The sequence below is a fragment of the Berghia stephanieae genome, chromosome 3 (assembly GCF_034508935.2).
Source record: "Berghia stephanieae isolate SIO BIC M18660-M18661 chromosome 3, UCSD_Bste_1.3, whole genome shotgun sequence".
Classification (NCBI taxonomy): Eukaryota; Metazoa; Mollusca; class Gastropoda; order Nudibranchia; family Aeolidiidae; genus Berghia; species Berghia stephanieae.
Genome location: NC_088362.1, coordinates 27,300,840 through 27,308,339, shown reverse-complemented (window position 1 = coordinate 27,308,339; position 7,500 = coordinate 27,300,840). Strand labels below are relative to the sequence as shown.

Genomic DNA, 7,500 nt, shown 5'->3' with positions numbered 1-7,500 from the left:
CATCATCATCATCATCATCATCATCATCATCATCATCATCATCATTATCATCGTCATGCTCATCACCATCCTCATCATCATCCTCATCAGCATAATCATCATCATTATCATCATCATCATCATCATCATCATCATCATCATCATCATCATCATCATCATCATCACCATCATCTCTTGAAAGATAAGATCTTAGTAAAGTCCAAAATAGAATGAAAAAGAAAGAAAACAAAGAGAGTGAAAAGAAATAGAATCAGTATACTTCAAAATGAAAGGAGTCCACAAATCCTGTGCGCATCAGGAACTTAGCAGCTTGACATACAAGTGTTAGAAATTGGCTGGATGATAATTTTCTTCACTTGATTGGAAGACGAGCTCATAATATTGTGGATGGACTCCCTCGCTTAATAGATCTTTCACCCCTTGAATTCTATATCCGGGATATATCCGGAACGTTCTCAGACTTTATGTGCACCATGCGGTCTATATGACATTCGTCTTCGGATCGGAAGGTCCAGAATCTAGTCTGGTTCTGAGAGTCGCATGGTTGAGTCCTTGGAAAAGGCTCTTTAGTCAAATTCTCTCACCGTACTCAGGTGTAAGATAGTACATGGCCGTTAACAGAGTTGTCTCTGCCGTAAAAAAAATGACTATCGCCTAATAAGCCGTCTTGTCCTACATGTTTAATGTTGCTGTTGGCTAGGGACTCCTTGCAAAGCGCTTTGCGCACGTTTAGAGGATATTGCACTACATAAATGCTAATTTTTTGGTTGTTTGTTTATTAAAAACAAACATACTAATTACCTGCTTGGATATAACGAGAAAAATGCATGCAACAAGTTCAATTAATCTCACCTTAATATCTCATTGAATCCTACACAGTTGGTTAGAATCAGATAACAGAAGTGCAAGAATAAAATCAACTCTGTATTGTCCTAAATGGAAAGAAGAGATGTTGCTTGAAAATCACAACGAACTCTCAATAATTTTCATCATAACTATCACAAAACGTTGCTATATCATACTCTGGCGAGTCCAACACGATGTGCAACAAAATAATGACCAAGCAACTACTTCGATCTCACTATCCTCTATTCCTCACCTCACTTGCCAATCTTCCCCCTCCCATCATTTAACACCCCCCCCCCCTTTTTTTTTTTGCGCCCTACCCCCACACCCAGTCCTCTAATGTATAACTCAATGACAATATCAAGCATCAATCAATGAGTTGAGATATTGAACACAATACAATAACTCTGCATTGTTTTAGTTGTCTCTCAAGTTGTTTATTACCTCCCTTGGCCAAGCCCTACGTCACAAATCGCCGTCCACGACTGAAGAGAAGCTCAAGGCCATTCTCAGTGTCACTGTCTAATTGCCGTTTGTTTATTTATACCTATCACACTTCAAAACTGTCTGACCAATAAACATGTAAAACATGTCAGGATGACACCCCGAGTAAGGTGCTTGGCGTCGGATATCGTTTCCGGTTCGTCACCTCGACTTTTGTGAAAGCCAAGCAACAGTTAGCGTGGTTAGATAAATGTCAAAACTCATGTTTTATAGCTTCGGTCATGTATTCTTGCACGGGGCACTTTTCATATATTATGACCGACGTGTAGTTAGGGCATCGTGGCTTAGCGGTACGGTCTTTGCTTCTTACCCGAAAGGTACCGAGTTCGATCACCAACCGCTGTGCTGTGTGGCCTTGAGCAAGTCACATCGCCCTAGCTCAATTTGCGGCGTTGCACTGCGGCTGACGCCTTGGTTATTCCAGTCTTCCCTTGGAATAGACCCTTGAAACAAATTTCCCATAATATGGGATGAATAAAGGGAATTTTATTTCTAACAATTTTATTTAAAAGAAACATCATCCCATCGTATTGTAACAATTATCGAGGAATCACTCTTCTTTCTATCCCAGGAAAGGTTTTCAACCGTATTATTTTAGAGAGAATTAAGAATGCAACAGATGCTAAATTGCGGGACGAACAGGCAGGTTTTCGGAAAAAAACGTTCAATCACCGACCAGAATGCCTCTCTGCGAGTCATAGTGGAACAGTCTATAGAATGGAACTCTCCTCTTATTGTCAACTTTCTGGATTACGAGAAGGCTTTCGACAGTATTGACAGAACAACATTGTGGAAAATTCTGGCACATTATGGACTCCTTGAAAAGATAGTAAACCTCATTAAGGAAATGTATGAAGGATCAAGTTGCAGGGTTGTACATGAAGATCAGCTTACTGACAGCTTTGAAATTAAGACTGGTGTCAAGCAGGGATGCTTGCTCTCACCATTCCTGTTCATCCTTGCCATTGATTGGCTAATGAAGGAAACCTCCAAAGGGCGAAGAAATGGGATACAGTGGACCCCCTGGACACAGTTGGATGATCTGGATTTTGCAGATGATCTGGCTCTTTTGTCCCACACCCAGGACCAGATGCAAGCAAAAACCACAATTATAATCAGCCTCTCGGAATCAATTGGTCTAAGAATTCACCCTGCAAAGTCAAAGGTCTTGAGGATAGGTACGCGTCAAAGGGAGCAGATCAAAGTAAAAGATCAGGAACTCGAAGATATAGACACTTTCTTCTATCTCGGAAGTATAATTTACAAGGATGGAGGCACGGAAGCAGAGGTGAAAGCACGACTAGGAAAGGCACAGGCTGCATTCACATCTTTGAACAGTTTGGAGAACTAAAGATATCTCCCTTCGACTAAAGCGAAGACTTTTCAACTCAAACGTGAAGTCTGTCCTACTGTATGGATGTGACACTTGGAACGCATCACAGGCATGTATAAGGAGGGTACAGATTTTCGTAAACAGGTGCATGCGTAAGTACTCAGAATAAAATGGATGGATAGAATAAAAAATGAAGAAGCATGGAAAAGATCACAGCAGAAACCAGTGGCAGAGGAAATAGGAAGAAGACGATGGAGGTGGATTGGACACACGCTTAGAAAGAATGACTCCACTATAACAAAGAAAGTATTGGACTGGAACCATCAGGGCAGAAGATCAAGGGGAACATGGAGAAGAATTAAAGAAGCTGATATACAGAGAAGTGGTAAGACCTGGAATGTGATAAAAAAGTTAGCTCAGGATAGAGAAGGATGGAAACTGTTTGTCTGTGGCCTATACCCTGACCCAGGGTGAAAAAGGCAATGATGATGATGATCACCCCATCGAAAAACCAGCCTACTTTGCCAGGGGATATAACCCTATATGGATTTATTAGCAAAACCGGGCAGTCTCAGGTCCGGTTTTCGGTCTTCGGAGTGCTAATATTTTCTTTTATTTTTCCTTCTGCTTTTTTTTTTTTTTTTGGGGGGGGGGGGGGGGATTGCACCCCCCCCCCCAACAGCTTTCTATATTTTAAATCTTGTATTAGATGAGCAAGAAAAGGGACATAAATAATTTTTTTGTTTAAATCCCTTTATTCATCCCCAGGGGAAAATTTGTCTTTAATAATAATAATAATAATAATGATGATAATAATAATAATAATAATAATAATAATAATAATAAATAATAAAATAATAATAATAATATTAATAATAATATAATAATAATAATAATAATAATAATAATAATAATAATAATAATAATAATAATAATAATAATAATAATAATAATAATAATAATAATAATAATAACAACAATAATAAAAATAATTTATTGCATCCCGAAAAGGGTTTTTTTTTGTACAGACGTGTTATAATTTACACAATAAGATAAAATATAATAGAAATAGGATGTATATATAAAAAAGGAGCAGATCCACAACCAGAGCCGCGCATTATAATATGAATAATTTCAACACTGTAAAATGGTTAAAACTGTCACTATAAATTGAAAATTGAAAAGATTGCAAAACAAATAAATTAATAAATTAATATGTACATTATTTGAAAGTAAAAATGCGAAATAATTATATAAAATGATAATTGCTTGTTGTTATAAAGCCTAATAGTGGACGGCAGAAAATATTTTCGGTGTCTCTCTGTCTTTGTTGAAATAGAACAAGGGCGACCACTCCTTTCTGACATAATAACTGATGGTCTTAGTGGATGATTCTGGTCATTTAATATTTTAGTTATTTTACTAATACAAAATTTCTCGTATAAAAGATCTACACCGTCAACATCATTTATATAGCGTTTAATGGATTTTTAGATATTTGACTTAATTTTGTTCCTTGCCACTGCTAAGCAATTGCCTCCCCAAGTTGTTATACAAAATGACAAGACACTTTCGATTACTGCTCTATAAAATAATGTGCAGAGGGTTTTATCTATTCTAAACAGAGAAAGTTTTGATAAAAAATAAATACGTCTGCACATCTTTTGTCTAATTATTTTCAAGTGTTCATCCCACTTGAGCCTGTCATCAATCGTTACACCAAGATATTTGTATTAAGGAACTCGCTGGACGAATTGATACTTTAATTTTAACGGTTCTATCGGTTCCTTTAATCTCCTAAAGTCAACCACAAGCTCCTTTGTCTTGCTTATGTTAAGCTCTAGGTGGTGGGCATCACACCAAGACACAAATCTATCAATTTCTTGCCTATAAGCCACTTCGTTGTCATTTGTTATGAGGCCTTGATGAGCGGTGTCTCTGCAAACTTTATGAAAGGTACATCAGGTTTTGACTTCTACAGTTATTCCTGTATATCGTGAATAATACAGGAAACAATACACAACCTTGAGGAGCACCAGTATTTGTAGTTATACAGGAAGATATGTTTTGTCCTAATTGAACATATTGCGCTCTCTCCGTAAGAAATTCGAGCACCCAAGCAATTATATACTTGTTTAAATTCAGACTAGTCAATGTTTGAACAACCAACTGAGGTTGCATTGTATTGAACGCTGAAGAAAAATCTACAAAAAGCAATCTGCAATAGCTCTTAGCGTGATCTAGATGCCTGTAAATGTTGTTTGTAAACAGCAGAATGGCATCCTCTACGCCACGTCCGGGTTTGTAAGCAAATTGATGACTATCACTCAATGGTAAAAACTGGTTCCTAATTTTAACAAGAACAAGTTTTTCTAAAGATTTCATGACTATTGAAGTCAGTGCAACAGGTCTGAGATCGTTCATAGATTCAAGTTTTTCTTTTTCTTTTTTTTTTTTTTGGAACAGGAATAATTTTTGAAGTTTTCCAAATTTTAGGGATCGAAATGCATTGGAGGGACCAGTTAAAAATATGTGTAAAAATGGGGGAAAGCTGCCTTCCTCTCATTTAGTTTCGAAAATACGAATCTCATTTCTTCTTCACTGATCTCAATAGTCATTTCATCTTCCAAAGCCCTGTCTAATTTATGTTTTTCATTTTCAATATCAAATTTGTTTGTTGTGTCGAAACGTGAATAAAATTTATTTAGAGTTTCAATTACGATATCTTCTGATATAATCGTGGACATTGGATTATAGTTGGCAGCAGTTTTAAGCCCCCGCCACGTGTCCTTCATATCCCCAGAAGAAAAGCATTTTTCAATTTTAGTTTTGTACTTATCTCTGCAACTAGAAATTACTCTTGTTATCTCTTTTTGTTTCATTTTAATATCTTTTTTTATTTCCACAAGTAAAGAGAGTTTTCTTTTGGTTCAAATTTTTAGGGTCTATTCCAAGGGAAGACTGGAATAACCCAGGCGTCAGCCGCAGAGCAGCGCCACAAAGTGAGCTAGGGCGAGGTGACTTGCTCAAGGCCACATAGCACAACGGCGGGTGATTGAACTCTGTACCTTTCGGGTACGAAGCAAAGACCGTACCACTGAGCCGCGCTGCCCCTTAATGTGTTGGACATGTTAAGGACATGTGTTGATTCCAAATACAGTCGTGATTGTTCTGACTACACCGCCACCCCCTCCCCTGTCCCCCTTGATGTCTACCCAGCAATGAATGTGCAGTTGGGCCTGCTTAGATCTGGCGGAAAGTACTTTCAATGGAATACTATCCAAAGGGTAACAAACAAATGTTCCTGTCTATTTACCGCTACAGAACCGAGATAAACTTCGGCTTCATGAGCTGTTTGGCTTTGATAACTACTTGTTGTGTAAAGAATATATTTCCTTTCATTTGAATACAGAATGTAAGAGGTTAAAAACAAAAACAAAAAAAATTGAGCTTTTATTTAGCGCAATATCCACTAAGCGTGCCCAAAGCGCTTTACAAGGGGTTGCCAACAGCAACACTTAACATGTAGGACTATACATGATGCCTGTTAGACAATATTACAATTTTTTTTTCGGATAGAGGCAACATTGTTAACGGCCAGGTACTCGTTTTACATATGAGTACGGTGAGAGAATGTGAGTGAATAGCCTTTTCCAAGGACTCAACTGTGCGCCGAGGCAGGCTCGGACCCAGAACCTTCCGATCTGAAAGCGATTGCCATACCAAATAGCGCAAAGAGAAGTATGTTACATTCTTCATTAGTTCGGTTGGTCCATTAACCGGAGTCTATATCGATTACGGCAATGTGAAACGAGGTTTAGACAAAAAAGAACAAAACACCAACAATTTTTGAGCATCAATATAGCGAAATATCCACTATAAATGAGTTTAAATCGCATTACAAAGGGTTCCTTAAATATAGCGACACTTAGCATGTCAGACGAGACAATTATTTTCTGTAGACATCCGGTACTCATCTTCCACCTGAATGCGATGAGCGAATATGAATAAAGTGCCACCTCCAAGGACTCAACGTCGCGTCGCTCACTGCGAGAATCGAACCTGGGATCTAAACACCCGAAGGCGAGTGTCATACCAGTAACAATGCTTGGAGAAAGTGATAAACCACGTCAGTTCACTACTCTGCCATTGACAAAGTGATACTTGGAAACATCAATAAATTTTGTCTATGCAAAGAGACTGACTGGCCTTCATCACCCCGGGGCTTATTGACGTGTAAGTGAAGGCAAGGAGTAGTACACAAAAGAGAAGTGACTGACCAATCACAACGCAGCAAATTATGACGTCAGTGAGACCACACGCATTGGTGTACTATACTACATCATCAAGTTTGTATTAGTGAACCATATCCACAGTGCTATAGACAAGTACAAGTCTACATTTTCACGACTGATATGGCGAACTGAATTCATGATCAAAGGTAAGTCGATTCTTTTGTTTGTTTTATTTTTCAAGGTTTTAAAAATGTAAAAGCAAATGTGACCCGTCGCCTCTAAACGTTACTATGTCAGAGGGATATTGATGCTGAGATTTTAAAATTGAATTTGTAGTCTAATATTATATGAAATTTAAGATAAGTTCACGAAATAATCACATTTTTTTGTTGTTGTTTTATATCCTTTTCTATTCTACACGCCCTTGGATGCCAAACAAACACATCTTTGTGTTTACATTCCAAGATCTTATTACAGAAGGGAATAACATTGTGAAATTGAATGTAAGCTTCAATTTAATACACGAAAATATGGACGTTTCGGGTTTCCCCTTTATCAACAAAACAGGATGAATTAAACACT

At 37.7% G+C, this 7,500-nt stretch overlaps 2 protein-coding genes across 2 annotated transcripts in view; one reads left to right on the top strand and one right to left on the bottom strand.

Moving 5' to 3' along the window:
- LOC144967460 (G protein-activated inward rectifier potassium channel 3-like) overlaps positions 1-1,065 on the bottom strand; it is an 8,178-nt gene extending 7,113 nt beyond the window's left edge. The window contains exon 1 of the mRNA XM_078904738.1: positions 853-1,065. The gene's annotated coding sequence lies outside the window, so the exon portion shown is untranslated. The remainder of the gene's footprint in view (positions 1-852) is intronic.
- A 5,967-nt stretch (positions 1,066-7,032) lies between these two features.
- Positions 7,033-7,500, top strand: part of LOC144967459 (ATP-sensitive inward rectifier potassium channel 11-like) — a 13,680-nt gene continuing 13,212 nt past the window's right edge. Inside the window, exon 1 of the mRNA XM_078904737.1 lies at positions 7,033-7,124. The gene's annotated coding sequence lies outside the window, so the exon portion shown is untranslated. The remainder of the gene's footprint in view (positions 7,125-7,500) is intronic.